Source organism: Astatotilapia calliptera, chromosome 7, assembly GCF_964374335.1.
Source record: "Astatotilapia calliptera chromosome 7, fAstCal68.1, whole genome shotgun sequence".
Classification (NCBI taxonomy): Eukaryota; Metazoa; Chordata; class Actinopteri; order Cichliformes; family Cichlidae; genus Astatotilapia; species Astatotilapia calliptera.
The window spans coordinates 18,518,000-18,535,902 of NC_137428.1; the positions used below are offsets into that span (position 1 = coordinate 18,518,000).

At 40.5% G+C, this 17,903-nt stretch overlaps 1 long non-coding RNA gene across 7 annotated transcripts; it reads right to left on the reverse strand.

Moving 5' to 3' along the window:
• Positions 1-580: 580 nt before the first annotated feature.
• LOC113025534 (uncharacterized) lies at positions 581-12,267 on the reverse strand. 7 transcript variants are annotated; one of them, XR_013910352.1, is made up of 8 exons: positions 12,132-12,267; positions 11,484-12,065; positions 11,094-11,178; positions 10,904-10,994; positions 6,239-10,766; positions 2,074-2,231; positions 1,929-2,001; positions 581-1,392 (listed from the first exon to the last, which is right to left on the reverse strand). It is a non-coding gene; the product is annotated as an uncharacterized LOC113025534 (long non-coding RNA). The 7 variants fall into 7 exon arrangements; XR_013910347.1 differs by lacking the exon at positions 12,132-12,267 and having other exon boundaries at positions 6,239-6,496; positions 11,484-12,125; XR_013910349.1 differs by lacking the exon at positions 12,132-12,267 and having other exon boundaries at positions 10,722-10,766; positions 11,484-12,125.
• Positions 12,268-17,903: the final 5,636 nt, after the last annotated feature.

The window sequence follows — 17,903 nt, forward strand, 5'->3', positions numbered from 1 at the left end:
CATCCCTCTCTCCATTTCTGGGAGTATGAACCAAATTTTTACTGTTGCATGTCTCCTCACAAATTATCAATATGGACCCCTGGTCAAAAAATGGGTGGTTGATTAAAAGCTTGAAATGTGTGTAGTGTAGTGTATTTTGTAGTATGTGGGAGAAGTAGCCAGTGTTGGAAGAATACTTTACAATTGTATTTAGTTACTGAATACTGAATTCTTGCCTTTAAATGTATTTTGTAGCATATTCCATTACTTTGTCTAATCAGAGTACTGTATTCTGAATACTTTGAATATCTTTAGAATATTGTTATTACTCTAAATTCATGTATTTAGTTACCTCCCAACAATGGAAGTAGCAAATTTTTTTTACTAAGTAGAATTGATAAACAGCTAACACACCCCCTTTCCTGGTTAAAGTTCAATAATAAATCACTTGATGTTTTACTGTAACTCTGCAAATAAAACTGCCTTACTTTAACCGCATTGTCTATTGCTCCATTCTGTGCGCTTCTTATTGACTGCAATAGATTTTCTAAAGATGCTAAATACTGTTTCCCTGGAATTCTGAAAGAAAAACACACATAGATTTCAAATTATCAACTTTATTTGACATACTTTGAGATTTATAACAGTAAAGATATCAAATTTATTTCAACAAAAAAAACATGATTTGAACACAAACACTGCCAATATTAATACTAACACAAAACTAGTCTGTGTGAACTCTTCACCAAACCTACTTTTACCAACAGCTTTCTATTTTGATCAAAACAACAGGTAAATAATACAATGGCCCTTGCCCACCATGTAAGTTTATGACATTAAAGTCAGGAATGTCTCCATCAAACCCTCATCCCTCTGTATTCTTTGTATGAAAACATATTTTTGAGTGGAGACTACAAAATCGCACCAACTCATAACTGTAGTTAGCAGCTGGCCCTGAACTTGCCAATAACAGGCATGTGTTGGTTTAAGCTGCAATGCCCCACTGATGACCTTGAGGTAAGGTGCATCTACATAACTTCTAATGTTTGGACATTTCATTTCTACTAGGCCAAACTGAGGTTGCTCCAAGGGGTCAAAAATGATACCATCTGGTGATGCACCAATCCAGTGTTTGCTCACATGACAGATCTCTCTAAAATGAGATGCAGCGACTCATGGTCTCCGCACATTATACCAATCGGCACACTCACTCTGGTCTCGCGTAGCATATTCTATGCTCACCTCCAGACTTTTCATGTGCAGCTGTTGCTTCCTGGAAAAGACAAACATGCACTCTGATGGTTTCAGTCTGTAGTCTTGCAGTGGCAATGATGGTGGAGGTGGAGCATTATGAAGAGTCTGCACTTTCTCTTTGGCTGGTTGCTGATAAGAAAGTGGACTTCCTTGTTGCACCTTGCCAAACAGATCACAGGCCAGTCAGCATCAGAGAAAGTTTGGTACACTACACACACGCACACACACACACACACACACTTTAAATTTAAGGCGAAATCTACTACAATTACAGGCACAATGATAGCAATTTTTTTTTTTTTACAAATGAACATTATGACTAATGATTAGAGGTGTGAAATCCGAAAAACACTTCCTGAATGATATGTAACAAAAAAGATAATAATTTTAAATAGATTTTCAGTTTTCAGATTAGAATTCAGATAGAATGTGATGATGTCATAGTGCTACTGGGGGACAAGAGACCGATTTTCCTATTCATTACATTTGCCATGGCGTATCAAAACTTTAAATTTATAAATGCTGAAACAAGTCATTTTTATTAGTTGTTAGGCCCTATAACTCACTATATTGCCACTAGAATCTGCCTTTTAACAATAATAAGTTGCCCCCCCCCCCCCCATTCTTTATTAAATATTATTGCCCTAACGAATGTTGTGATGATTTCTGAAACCCCATCAGTAGCAAGCACTTACCCTCTGCGGTCTTTCTTGTTTTGGGTTTGGCTGAGAGCACAGCCATCTTCTCAACAGGGCCAGGCTTTATCCACTATTACAATATGGTAAAAATTAATTATAAAATATAAAGTTACATTAAAAATATTGCGATCATTGCACTCACCATAACTCTGGGCTTATGCCACTGTTGTTCACCTTCAGTGCAGCTTAACATCGGAATTGAAACAGAAGAGCAACACAATGGTTGGACAGAGCTTTTCCAGCCTTGCACATGCAGGAGAAGTGCAGCAGTTGCACAGGCTGCGAATCTTTTAGGACCACCTACAAACAGGGATGGGTATCGTTTAGGTTTTATCCGATACCAGTACCAAACCGGTACTTTTGAAACGGTGCCGGTGCTTAAACTGTGCTGGAACCGGTGCTTAAAGAATGGAGAACACAAAATTGGCCCAAAAACCTCTCATGTTCAGCTGTTTTTAAAGATAACATTGTTATCTGTAAAAAGATAACAATGTTAGCTTTTTCTGCAGCTATGGGGCATATATGGCATCACTCTTGGCTGGAAGCAGTGCTTAATCAATGGAAAAAACACAAACTTTGTCCAAAAACCTCTCATGTTTAGCTGTTTTCCACTTTTTCTTTGGTCATTTTAGCCTTTTTGGCCAGGGTGAAGGGAGTATCTGCCATCAAACAAGAAGACAGCCGCATGTAACTACAAAGGTGTTTGCTAGTTCACCTTACATGTATTAATTTAATAACGTGGTTAGCCTACTCAACGTAAATTACACACGAACAACATTAAGCTGCTCACGCAGAGAAGAATGGCTGCTGCTGCCATCATCATCCTCATCATTTCTGCTACACTGGCAGGGCTAGGGGCCAGGACTCTAATCTTTGGGTTTTTGGGGGATGTTGCTAACTCCGGGTCTGATAACAGGCAACCCACCCACAGTAGATGTGAACGGTGTGAGGTCTCGCAGCAAGCTATCAAATACGGTGCATTTCTCGGCTTTTAACAAAATGCTATACGTCGCCAGGTGTTTCATCAGATTCGAGGTGTTACCTCCTTTGCATAGTATCACAGTATCACCTTAAAGCATTTGTTGCAGGCTGCTGAGTTTGCATCTTTTGCTGTGAAGTACAGCCAGACTTTTGACCGCTTCGCTTTGGGCATTTTTAATCTGTAGCTCTGCTCTAAAAGAACGTACATACCTGGTCCCGCCTACTATCCTCGGAAGGTAAAATGACTGGCTAGAATCCAAAGTGTATGACATCTCAGGAAAAAAAGCACAGAAAAAAGCACTGAAATGTGCGCTGCTTTTCGGTCTGGTTACTACCGTTTATGTCAGAACCCTACCTACAAAGTACAATATTTCAATGTATTTAATGTCATCAATGAATATCCTTAGAAAGTATTATAAGGCCAGTCCAGCTATGCAGTCAGCTGGTGGGTAACAGGCATCTCCGTAAATGTTAGAGCACTATTGCAAATATGTGATGCCTTGATAAATCGGTCAGATATTTTAAGTTTACACAGCACCATTCTCGCATGAAAATATCTTAAAAGTTTATTTTGTGACCCAGAAAGAGTAATATTTCAAACTCCGCCACTCTGTGTTTCTCCGCCACTGCCTCGTTTGAGTTTTGGACGAAATGGATTCTGGGATATTGCATTTCGAGCTTATTGGAGACCAAAACAGTCAATCAGATTTTTTTGCATCCAAGTCTGTGATTGGCTGGTTTTGTGGCACAAATATAATGGTGTACAGAAAGAGTTGAACGCGCACGGGCAGAAATGTTGAGAGCGCAAGCAACACATTGCGAGCGAGCGCAAATGCAAAAACTGAGCGAGAGGGGCTGCTATTGTGTGTGTATGGATAATAGCAAACACTGAAACACATTTTTTGCATGCAGCAATGAATTTTGTTCACTCAAATGTACTTTTTCTTCACTCAAAATAAATTTCTCCTCAAAATGCAACACTTGCACCTGCAATTTTTTTTACGTGTGTTCAAATTTTTTTTTTATGTGCGCCCAGAATAGTGGCAAAAAATAACGCCATAAAACACAGCTTCAACCGTCTGTTTGTTGAAAAATAGTAACGTGACCGCACCGCATTTTCTTGTTAGTAACGGTGTTGTAACGTTAGAAATAGTAATTAGTTAGAGTACTTGTTACTGAAAAAAGTAGGGGCGTTAGTAACTCCGTTACTTTTTACGCTGTTATTCCCATCACGGCATTTGGTATGTAATGCTTCAAGGTCATAGGTCAAAGATCAGGGCCACACATTAGGAAACATCTTTTTGTTTCCATCTCCAAACTTTAAAGCAATATATTAGTCATTGGGAGACAAAAGTTCTTTCTTTGTTTAAGCTCTTTAAAGAACTATTCTTTCAATTTGACATTATATGACAGAACAACACAAAAAGATTAACTTACTACATTAGATTCCCATGTTAAAAATGCTGACATCAGCAAAAATGATCTATTAAAAACAGCTGATATCATCATGTTTCAATCAAAACATTATAAAACATTAAGGTTTTAGTATAGCAGTTGTCCTTTGGGGCAACAGAGTTGCATTCTGCTCCTGTTTTATGTGAGTTGGGAACCAAAAGGAAACACAGACACACAGACATTAATCTTACTCCCACTCCAGCAGATCAAGCCATTTCATTCCACTGACAAGCACTTGATCAAATCTGATTGCTGACTTTTTCTAGTGTAGTTGTTTTATAAAAGTGCTTATAGGAATATAGACGAGTATACTTTTTAAAAAATATTTGGCTTTTATAAACTACCACAGTGGATTTTAAATCAAACAATATTTAAAATTAATATAATTTTAATTACACGGAATCCTTGTTTAAAGTCTAAGACCTATGGACATCACCAAATGCTGTGTTTCCTCCTTTTCAGATGCCAAGCCTTTGCTGCAGCTAACCTTCAGTTGCTGCTTGTTTCATTCAGTTGTGTATTTAGTAACCATAAAGCATGCTCAGATGACTGACTTAGCCATTGAAGAATTTGCTGCCTTGATATACTCTGGGTTAATAACCATTTACTTTGTGACGTTCTCTCTGTTCAGTTTTACTGCATGTGGCTGAATTCTAAATCTGAACAGGCTATTCCATTTTCAGAGCATCAAAAGTAATTAGACAACTGTCTGGCTTTCATTGCTAGCTGAGACCAGCTGCCTTGTTGTTTGATGACAATTTAAGCAGATAAGAGACTCAAGGGAGTTGAATCAAAGAGCAGAAGTTGTGTGTAGCTTTACAGTGGAAGTCCAAATATGAGGTCCAAAGCATGAAGGAGATTTTCATCAATTCATTTCAGTCAATTTAGTTTTACTTGTATAACAGCAAATCACAACAGCAGTCACATATATGCAAACTGAGAGACCCTACAATAATACAGAGAAAGGCTCAAACCAAAATAAACCTGTCTCAGAGACAGAAAACTGGATTTATGTTTGATAGGGACAGGAAAGCTGAGGAAAGAGAGAAGAGAAGGCCCTGTAATGCTCTAAATTTTAGAGCATTACAGGGCCTTCTCTTCTCTCTTTCCTTTTGCCTCATATGACCCCCTGTTTTTGGCTGCACTGGCTACCAATCCGATTTAGGTTCCATTTTAGAATTCTAGTTTTAACTTTTAGACTCTAAAAGTTAAAACTAGAATTCTAAAATGGAACCTAAATCGGATTGGTAGCCAGTGCAGCCGATTTAGGTTCCATTTTAGAATTCTAGTTTTAACTTTTAGACTCTAAAAGTTAAAACTAGAATTCTAAAATGGAACCTAAATTGGATTGGTAGCCAGTGCAGCCAAAAACAGGGGGTCATATGAGTCAAAAGCATGGATTATCATCTCGAGTTCACTTGTTGACACAATGGATCTAAGTTTTGAAATGTTCCTTAAATGAAAAAAGCAGGTTCTTACTATCTGATTTAAATGTCCCTCCAAAGAAAAAGCTTTATCAACAATAACACCTAGATTTCTAAGGTTCTGGTTCTGGGAGATGGATTGGTGAAGCGGCCGCAGCGATGCGGACCCTCTACCGGTCTGTTGTGGTGAAGAGAGAGCGGAGTGTAAAAGCAAAGCTCTTAATTTAGCAGTCGATCTACGTCCCTACCCTCACCTATGGTCACGAGCTGTGGGTAGTGACCGAAAGAACGAGATCGCGGATACAAACGGCAGAAATGGCCTTCCTCCGAAGGGTGGCTGGCCTCTCCCTTAGAGATAGGGTGAGAAGTTTGGCCATTCTGGAGGGGCTCAGAATAGAGCCACTGCTCCTCCACATCGAAAGGAGCCAGTTGAGGTGGTTCGGGTACCTGACAAGGATGCCTCCTGAGTGCATCCTGGGTGAGGTTTTCTGGGCATGTACCACCTGGAGGAAGCCCTGTGGCAGACCAAGGACACGCTGGACATGCTTATATCTCTCGGCTGGCCTGGGAAGTCCTTGGTGTTCAAGCTGGAGGAGGTGGCTGGGGAGAGGGAGGTCTGGGCTCCTCTGCTCAAGTTCAAGTTCAAATTTATTCGCCACATGCAGTGGCAGGTTGCCCTGCAGTGGAATGAACCCGCCCCCCGACCTTACACACACAACACAGACATCACATGCATGGGGATACAAGTCAGAGAACGGTTGCATTACAGAAAAAACACTGAAATGTACACTACAATGGGACAAGTACAAGAGGAAAAAAAGAGACCTCTACTCATGCTGGGCTACAGGAGGACAGCATGAGAACAGGAAACAAGAAAACTCCTCTGCAGAGAAAAAAACATAAATGTCCACAGTGCAACATTATAGAGCACGCGACCAGCAACAGGGTTGGGTAGGGGATAAAGAGTAATCCCAGGCAACACAGCAGCCATCCTGCCACTGCGCCGACTCTCCAGCGCGGGCCCAGACCCGCCTCGTGTTCCCAGGAGGCAACAAGCATCGAAGGCATTGGAAGGGGAGGGGGGATGTGTGAGTGCTTATCAGTGTAAGTGTATGTGTGTGTCCATAGTTCAGCTGAGACAGTGTCTTTCACCCTATCAGGCTAAGTAAACAGTCTGCTAGCCAACCCAGGTGGCCTTGCATGGGATGGGAAGAATAGTCATCACACAGTCGTTATCAGGGAGTTTTTGTTCAGCTCCAGCCTTGGGCCCGTGCAGCTGGCGCCGTGGTGTCCGCATGTTGATGTTGTTGATTTTTCTTTTATACGAGCAGCTCAGGAGAATTTCAAAGCTGTTCTTTAACACTCTGACACTGGTCTCTCAATCTCCCGTTGGAGAACCGCGAGCCTCCCCATGATGGTATCAAACTTCTGTTCCGTGGTGTTGTCATTCTTGTGATTCTGAGACCCCACAACTGCAGTGAGCCGTTCTGCGATGTGATCCAACTTTCGCTCAAGGGTCTCATTTTGAGCAGGCCTCTCTTTGATGTATCCCAATATACGCTCAATGGTGTTATTTTGAGTCTTCACGGCAGCTGTAAGCGCCTTCAAGGTGTTAACCATGCTGCGTTCGTTGTGAGAGGTCGCGCCTCGTCCCATCGCTTCAATTCCAGCGGGCAGCCTTGGGGGGGTTTGAACAGCTGGTTCCGCTCTCTTAATTCTCCAATAAGCCAGGGCCAAGCCAGCTCCGATCAGCAAGAACCCTGTTATCATGGTTCCGAATAGGTAGATATCTTCAGCGTCCTCAATCAACAGTCCCGCCAGGCACATGATCCTCCAGTTCTGCCACCCGTCCATCGTGTATCCGGCAGGTAAAGTCCCTCCAGGGCACTCGGGCTCTCCTGAACCCAGACTTCTCGTTGAGAAAAGGGTGTCAATAGCATTCAGAGACCAGTTGATCAAATCCATAATTCTCTTTTAGGTTTTAGAGAACGACAGTGAGAGATTGTTCGAGGGAAAGTAATACACACGAGACAAGACAAGGACACAAGAGGCTAAGCAGAAAAGATAAGGGGAAGGAGGAGAGGAGAAAAGTGCGACCGCCTTCGCCAAGAGCCAAGAGAGGGCTGCTGTCCCCGCGACCCGGCCCCGGATAAGCGGAAGAAAATGGATGGATGGATGGATGCTTCTGCGAGGAACCTAAATCACCCAGTCGCTGTTTAATATCAGGTATTCCACTGTCTGGTGCAATAATCAAAGTTTCTGTTTTGACTGGGTTTAGCTATAAGCAATTATTGTTAACCATTGTTTAACCCTTTAAGACCTACCATAAAGCCAAGTTCGCCAGAGCTTATATTATATTTTTACATGCTGTGGAGCCATTTTTGGGAGCATTTCAAGTTGCTATACATCAATACAACCATTATAGCCCAGATTTTAATAATATGTATTCATTAAGTGCATAGTAATTACATAAATTGCAAAAAAGTGCAATAAACAAAAAAAAATTGAAAATCGTTTTTGCTTTTTTAACATATATTTCTACTTGGAGAAATTTAAGAGGCTTATCCCTCAAAACTGTAAATACAAAAAAGTTGCACAAAATAGTTTCCCACCACAGGAAATTTATTTTGAGTGTCTTCATAGTTTTATTTTTGAAATACACCAATTTTTATACACTGCAGGAAAAACGAAAATAAATATTATACTGCAAATTTGCAAAAAAGCAGCATATGCATCAAAATAAACTATTTCCAGCAGTGCAATATGAGTCCTAAGCATCCCAGAAACGACACAGAAAGTCATAAAGTCAAAGATAACTTTTAAAAAGACCAGTATAGGCCCTGAGGCCCTGATGGTAAAAAAGATTACATTTCCGCGAAAATGACGTCACTTCCGGTTTCGGGCAGGTAATGGCGGAAATGCAAAAGTTCGCGCTGACGTCTATTCCAACGTAGGAAGTGTTATGAACAGCTGATCGGATCGGCAAAGCGTGTTTCTGGAATATTATGTTTTTGTTGCTGCAAGCTCTTTTTTATGCAGTTTTTGCTAAGCTTTGTGTGGAAGGAAACCGTGACCTAGGACAAGCTGATGGCATAAGATGTAAGTACAACTCCTCCGGTTTCATATGCAAAACAAATTTTTGCGCTAGCTTACGTGGTTGCAGTGCTACCGGGATTTAAAAATAGTTACGCAAAACAGAGCGTGTCCGCTCCGATCGGCTCTAAAGGGTTAATGTTGGTTAAACAGTCAATCAAAGCAGAGAGAGCTTCAGAAGGCTTAAATGAATAGTATAGCTGAATATCAAAAAGATGATAAGATACTTCAGGAAACTGCTGTATTATCTGGCTTAAAGGAAGAATGTATATTAAAAACAGAATAGGTCCCAGCACGGAGCCCTGAGGAACTCCACACAGCAACTCTGTAGATTCTGACATGATCTAGTTTGCAGACACACTAAAACTCCTTTCAGATATGTAAGATGAAAACCAGTCTAGAACAGAGCCAGACATCCCTACTAGGTCTCTGTCTGTTTACCGGGAATGCATTTTACGAAAACCAGATTGGAAACGGTCATAGATGTTGTGTTTTTCCAAGTATGCTGTAAGTTGGACAGCAACTGCCTTCTCAAAGAGTTTTAACATAAATGGGAGTTTGGAGATAGGTCTAAAATGTTAAAGTAGAGTTGGATCCAGGTTAGGTTTTTTTGAGCCTTGGTTCCACAATGGCATATTTAAAAAAGCTGGGGAACACCCCAGTCTGAAGAGAAACATTAAAAAGGTTCACAACCCAAGGACCAATGGTATCAAAAGCATTGATGAAAAGCTTAGTGGGGATAATATCTGAGGGGCTTGAAGATGGCTTCATTTTGTCCAACAGGGCTGCTATTTCATCATAAGTCACAGCTGTAAAAGTTGACCAGGAGTGCAAAGGGAGTGCCTCACTCAGAGAACAAGAAAGTTTTGGGGAGATTTTAGCATTGATTTCTTTGATCTTATCAACAAAAAATCTGAGTTTATTACTGTTTGTCTATCTAAAGGTACCACGTCTGGGGATACAATAGCACTGATTTAGTCAAAAAGAATCTTGGGATTTCTCTTGTTTTTTGATATGAGTCTAGAAAAATATTCTGATCTAACATTTTTCACCGCATCATTAAAGGAGAGCATGAGATCTCGAAGATGGAGCCTCTGTACTTCAAGTTTGGTTTTCTTCCATAGTCGTTCTGTTTTGCGGCATATTCTCCTTAAGTTTAAGATAGAGTCATTTATCCAAGGGCATGTCTTTTCTTGTAAGGCAGAGCTTGTTTTAATAGGTGCTACTTGTACGGTGTACATTTTAGGATATCGTCAGGTATCAGACAAAAAATTGTCAGGTGTCAGTTGTCAAAAAAAAAATTGTCAGGTATCAGAAAAAAAATTGTCAGGTGTCAGTTGTCAAAAAAAAATTGTCAGGTATCAGAAAAAAAATTGTCAGGTGTCAGACAAAAAATTGTCAGGTGTCAGACAAAAAATTGTCAGGTATCAGAACACAAGGTACCAGAGAGAAAATCTTCCTGCAGGTGGCGCTGTTGTCATGTCCCACCCGAATTGATTTCCAAATACGTCATCAACGTGTGACCGTGGGAGAGCGTAAGGTCATTGACCTCACCGGAGTTTTACCGTGGTTCAGGCTCCTAACGACACAAGGTAAGTTTAACTTTTTCTCCCTTTTGTTCATATTTTTGCCACAGTTGTGTTATATTAAGTTGCAGTTATGTTGTGAAAGTTACATATCAGAGACGGAAAGCCAGTTTTGTACGAAACCAAATCAGTACTATTTTTGTCTGGCTAATTCATTCTAGCTAGCGACAGTGGTGAAACGTGATTCAAATTTAAACTGTTCAGTAATTGTTTTGTATACATTTCAGCAAATGGACAAGCTGAAAGCTTACCATTGCCCTGATTCCTTGTTCAGGAGACCACTGTTTCATCTCACTCTAAGAAACAAACAAACAGACAATTGAATGTTTGTTTTTTTAAATCACTACAGAAAATAACATTTATTGTTTCTACAATAGCTCATGACACAGACTTCAGGAAAATATATTTTTTGCACTGATGTTTTAACGCTTACCTCCACAGCTTTGTGGATTTCAGTAAAAGGTCGTTAGGGGCATCTTCGCTTCAACCCTAGAAGTTTTAAAACTCGTCTCAGATGCCTCTCACTGTTAAAAGACAACACAGACTTACATTATATTAAATGCAAACTGCATGTTTTGTCATTTTAGAGAGTTGTCACGGAAACTGTTGAAATGCAGACTTACCTTATTTTATGCCCATATGAATTCAGTGCACAGCTGATTTCCTTTTGTTTTAAGCCTTTGTTGAACAATGTTATTATCATCATATCTTGAAAGGTTAAGTGTAACAACAACAGTCTAATTGATCACCCACCTCTTACACTGAACATAAGTAATTAACCAGTAAAGTACTAAATCTTTTTATGTGGCTATTACACTAAAAGCATCGTCTATTCAGTGCCCACAAATAAAACATGTGTAGCAAAAAATACACTTCTTTGATATGAAAGAGGTGAACAGTAGTTAATAAATAAGTGTACTTTAGTCATTTATTTTTAATGCTCTTTTTTTAATAAAAAATATATATATATATATTTTTTGGTACAGTCATGGGAACCAGCCAGAGTCGGATACTCCTTTCATCATCGTCAGATGACATATTGCAGCAAAGTCTAAAAACAACAACAGAAAAAAACATATCGGGATCAAAAAATATCCCGACAGTAGCAATATAGAAAAGAGAAATAAAGAAAAAGAGCGACAGAAAGGATGCAGGCTGCTCGTGAGCTTTCAGCTTGTCCATTTGCTGAAATGTATACAAAACAATTACTGAACAGTTTAAATTTGAATCACGTTTCACCACTGTCGCTAGCTAGAATGAATTAGCCAGACAAAAATAGTACTGATTTGGTTTCGTACAAAACTGGCTTTCCGTCTCTGATATGTAACTTTCACAACATAACTGCAACTTAATATAACACAACTGTGGCAAAAATATGAACAAAAGGGAGAAAAAGTTAAACTTACCTTGTGTCGTTAGGAGCCTGAACCACGGTAAAACTCCGGTGAGGTCAATGACCTTACGCTCTCCCACGGTCACACGTTGATGACGTATTTGGAAATCAATTCGGGTGGGACATGACAACAGCGCCACCTGCAGGAAGATTTTCTCTCTGGTACCTTGTGTTCTGATACCTGACAATTTTTTTTTGACACCTGACAAATTTTTTTCTGACACCTGACAACTTTTTGTCTGACACCTGACAATTTTTTGTCTGACACCTGACAATTTTTTTTCTGACACCTGACAATTTTTTTTTTGACAACTGACACCTGACAATTTTTTGTCTGATACCTGACGATGTCCTAAAATGTACACCGTATACTTGATCCAAAATGGATTTGCATTCTCTATTAAAGGACTGAATGAGATTATTTACATCATTTCCAGTAAAAAGTGGAGAACTGTCAAGCACAATCGAGAATCTCTCAGCAGTAGTCTGTTATTATCCGTCTATGAGTTTTTAACTTCATAGGTGTTTGTTTAGAGCTAAAATTGAATTTAAAAAGACACAATTATGATCACTCAAATGTACGTCCTAGACAAACACGTTGCCAATGTGGAGGCCCAAGGAAAAGACAAGGTCCAAGGTACGGCCTTTTAAATGGGTCGGATCAGAGACATGTTGGACAAAGTTAAAAGAATTAGATATAGATAAAAGTTCAGCTGCAGAGTTAGATGAGGCATCATCAATATGAATGTTAAAATCTCCAAGAATCAAAACTTTCTCCAGCTCCGTAAAACCCTTTAAGAACACAATAGCAGGGCCAGGAGGGCGATAGACTAAAACACAATAAAAGATGTTCATAGAGCCCACCTTAATTGTTTGCGACTCAAAAGAAGAATAGGACTGGGAGGCAGCGGATAAGAAGAGACCGCCAGGGACTGCCAATTCATTCATCCTCGGCCCAACCCAACCGGCAGACCGTTCACTGTGTCAAAATATTATGTTAATGTAAGAGCATGTAGGGGTGGACCGCCTTTTTGGTTGATCAGTTTTCTCCTGTTTTGTTAGGCAGGGAGGAAAGTGATTGTCGTTTGGTTTAGTTCTTTTGAGTAGGTAAGTTGTGTTTATTTCCTGAGATAGGTTACTTTTTGTTTGTTGTTTTGGCCTTGGGTTCACCCTGAAGTTATGATATGCTCCCTTCCTTTGTTTAACTGCACTTATTGTAAATAAATCCCTGTCACAAAATATTAAGTGTGTGACGTGCTGCTTGGGGTTGGACGGGGATGGATCACCCTTTATGTTGTGGTCTGGCCGCGCCTAGACGGGCTGTAACACACCTTTGAGCGCAAATTCGATCACATCTTGGGGAAGTGCACTGCGATCGTGAGTTCTCAGAACCTGCTCTTTGAGCAAAAAGAATGACAACAAACGTAAGTTTGGATAACATCATAGAAAGCTCACAGCTCTCCAACGGGAGATTAAGAGACCAGTGTTGGACTGTTAGAACAGCTTTGAAATTCATATGAGTTGTTCGCACTAAAGTAAAAACCACCATCACTTCATGCGGAGACCCCTTCAGCGCCAGCTGCGGCCTCAAGGCTGGAGCTGAACAAAACACCCTGATAACGACTGTGTTTAGACTGTTCCCCCCATTCCATGCAAGGCCACCTGGGTTGGCTGGAAGACTGTTTACTTAGCCTGGCGGGGCGAAGGTCACTGTCTCAGCTGAACTCTGGACACACACACACACATACACTGATATGCACACACTGATCCCCCCTCCCTTTCCAAACGCCTTCGATGCTTGTGCCCTACCGGGGAAGATGGCAGTCGACTGGACCAGCGCAGACATGCTGCAGGACCGGAAGCACTGTCTACACCGGCTCTCTCTTACCCTTTACCCGCCCCTGTTGCTTGTCTTGTGTTTCTGTGGTGTATTGATAGTCATGTGCTTTTTGTGCTGAGGTGTTTTTTCTGTTATCAAACTGTTCTCCCACTAGGAGCTCAGTCTGAGTGGAGTTTTTTTTCTCCTCCTCTTACCTCATGTTATGTATTTTCGTTTTTTTCCTATCAGCCTACCTTTCTGACATGTCTCCCCAATGTGATGTTTGTGTAAAGTTGGTCAGAAGGTTCCTTTGTAAGTGCGCATGCGCCATTAGCGTGCTGCCTGCTGTAACCCTAATTTCCTTCGGGATTAATAAAGTATTCTGATTCTGATTCTGATCTGGAAGGGTAACTGGCAGCAGAAACCGGGGACGCCTCCAGGCCAGTCGGGAAATCTCCGATCTGTAGGCTCATCTAATGTGCACCTGGAAGCCGGCCCACCAGCCTCTTTTCCTCGATTTCTTCTTGTAATTGCCTAAGGCATGTTTCGTAGGTAGCAAGAAGTAATCTGGTGGGGTAGAAGAGCACACAAATGGTGGGGGGAAATTTATCCTATAACTGTCCCAATCGTCATAAAGACGTTCCATAAACTCTTTGATGTGGAGCAAGGAAGAACGGTCATAAATCGCAGCAGCATAGCTCCATATATTAAACGTCAGGGCTGATATAATAGCATAAAATACAATACAACACAGACAGATAGAAGTCAAGCCGAGCAAAGGTGCCATCTTCCTGTCACAGTCAGCACAGTCACCTAGGCTGGCCTCTGTCAGACGTGCAGCATATGGTCACCTGCTTATTCCAGTGAGTTAAACCAGCACCCCAACAATTTGGTACATTCTTAACAAGAGGCTATACACTGGCCAGGTCAGCAACAGCCAAAGTGTCTTAAACACCACAGAAGACCTAATCACCAAATCAAGTCAAGAACAACCATTAGGGGTTAGGCATATCATTGTCAGAGTGTACTATCCATTCAAGAGATGCTTTCATGAATAGAAAATGCAAAGGGTTTAGAGCAATGTCACGTCTTAAGCAAGTGAGCAGGAATCAGAAACAGGAGTCACGTCTACAGATCCGAAAGTTTTATTCGCAGCCAAGGTTAATCACACAACTGGGAACAAGGTCAGATACCCGTGTGCTGAGCCGGGGTTTTACTAACGAGGGAGGCCAACAATCCAGCAAAGAATGACTGTCAGCCACCGCTGAAGAAGGAGATGGTGATTGATCATTAAGGCACAAGTGGGTGATGATCCACAGGTGAGCAGGGTGGGTACCCGTAACGTAAAAAATCCCTCAATATAACAAAGCACCACGAAAGTAGCCCATAAAGTAACCACAAAATTAAACCAACAACAGTTTAAAAACATTATTCAACAGCATTAACTAAGTTTACTTAATAAATACTCCATTTACAGCTTCCTCACAACACTACAGCACATCAGGCAGAGTAGGATAAGCGGAGAGTAAAAAAAAAAGGTGTGTTTTGATGGCCTTTAGCATTTGATGACCTTCTAAAATCTCTGCAGTGTGGAAAGAAAACAACCAACAGGTCCATTAAAACGAGTGCTTTATTACAGGCAGTTGGAAAGGTTAAATGAATGGAGCGTGAGTGTGCGGTGTTAGTGCCAAAGCTTTGGATCAACATCAGTCAGTCCCCTGGTGGATAACATACAGCCAAGGAGTCAGATAAAATTTGGCTGGGCTTTCAAACTGATAAGAAGCAGAGAAAAGACCATCGGAGCACAGAACAGCACAGTATGGACACGCAGCAATTTCCTGCTGCTCCGATCAGCACAGAACGAGATGTTACAACATTAAAGAAGTGAGGCTCAGAATGCACAAAGCTGTTGAAATGAAGAACTGTACTGAGACAAGAAAAGCCTCTGAATTTCAAAGGAAGTGTAGGTTTTGTTGTGTAGGTTTTTATTCCTACATTTTGAAAAATGTCATTTATTGCTGTTCATTACGTGGCAAAGTTTATACTAAAATATTTATCAGTTCCCTCCATCTACACTTATCCATGGGAAAGTGGCTATTTTTCTGCATGTATGGGCTTCAAAGTTCTGCACATTTTCTATAATTTGATGTATTGTTACTTCAGAAAACTGTGACACTGATTGCAGTCATCGCTAAGCCGAGTTTCGGGAAGGGTGATCCCAAGTGCAATATTGTGGAGTGGGTGCCAAGTATTTCCACTAAATGGTGTTGGCGGATTTGATGTTACCCAGTGTTGCCTTAATGGGTTTTGTTGAAATGGAAACACTCAGAATTCAAAGCAAAACATACAATTGTATTTAATTGCCCAACATGGCTTAATCGGCCACAGAATTAGCTGAAAGTTAAAAGAGACACGTCACATTTTTCCTTATTTTCTGCTTACTTACGGCCTACAATGTTGAATGTTTATATTAAATGTAATGTAATAATATGTGGATGAATTTGAGAAGCTGTCATTTCCAATAGTGAACATCAGCCGTCAGTGACCTTTCCCAAAGCTTACAAATCAGAAATGCCCTAAAACCTAAAACTTTTTAAATTTACTTTAGATTATTCGAACATAATAGTGCAGTCTTGAAGTATAAACCTGAAAGCAGGCATGTTTCCTTTGGATAGACAGTGTGAACTTAGTTATATGCATCCATCCACTCCCACTTATCCTTGTCAGGGTCACGGGGGGCTGGAGTCTGTCCCAGCTGCCTTACGGCTAGAGGCAGGGTACACCGTGGACAGCTCACCAGTCTGCCACAGGGGTAACACATAGACAACCATTCATGCTCACATTCACACCTATGGGCAATTTAGAATCACCAATCACCCTAAACCCACTAAGTGCATGTCTTTGTACTGTGCGAGGAAGCTGTAGTGCTGTGGGGAGAACATGCAAACTTCACACAGAAAGAACCCGGCCTGCTGGTGGAATTCAACTCAGGACCTTCTTGCTGTGATGTAACAGTGCTAACTAGCATGCCACATTGCTACGCCAAATTATTCAATATAATTTTTTTTAAAACATTTAAAAAATATATTTTATAAGTATATCCATTTATTTTTATTATATTTAATTATATTGCAATTATTCAATATGATTAAAAACTATATTCAGTAATAAACATCTGCTTTAGATAGTTTTTCAGCCTTTACTTCTTCTTTTGTTTCCCACTTGTTCAGTTTCCTCAGATATTTTTGGGGACACCCTGAGATATCCTGCAACTGAAAAAATATGCCTAATTTTTTAGCTGAGAGTTCTTTTGGGAATCACCTTGTTGGTGCAAAATTACTATTGTATGTTTGTCAAACATGGGGGAAAAAAATGCTATGTGTAACAAAGTGTTTAAAGATACGATTTAAAATTAGAAGTTGGCCGTTTTGTGTAGACACAATGCTGATTCATCCCATGAGTTAGGTGCCTTTTTATACTCGAATGATTCACAGGTCAGTGTTAAGTGGCTAAACAAACAAAAAAAGAAGATTCCTCTGAAAATGGTCAGGTGAAGACTTGACTGAAAATGAGTGAAAAAGCAGCCAATGTCGAAACAAATACTTGATAGATTTCCAGGAATTATTGCTCAAGTCTGTCTCCTTGGAAGACAAATATAAAGAAACGAGGGTTGGCGTCAGACTTCGGCTTCCCGGGACAAAAGAGAGAATAAATAACAAAAGAAAATTGAACAAGCAACAAAAGGCCTGCGTGGAACCTGACCTGCAATTTGGTGCATCCAAATTCTGCAAAACACCGAAGGAATTTAAGTGATTTCTTGTAATAATCCCCAGGTGACTAATCGGTCACCCCTTGCATCAGCCCGCAACCTTTCGAAGTTTTCTTCCTGTCACGCTCAGACTTCATTGGAGAAACATATATGTCTCTAAGCTTGTGGAGATTGGATTTTCCAATGCAAAGGGGAACCCATTTTTGAACTTAAAACATTATTGGATGCTTGGAACTCTGCACTTAGCCAAGTTGATCTTTAAAACCTGGTGCATACCACTAATTTTTTGAGGCATAACAAAAGGATTCAATTGTTATCCACAAAAGTCATGACAGAATCTCCAGAGATGCTTATCATGCAGTCCTAAAATCCATTTTTCTCAGCTGATGAGATGAATATGGACAAAAGCACTTAATTGTGTTTGTTTGGTGAATGTTTCTGAACATGCTTTT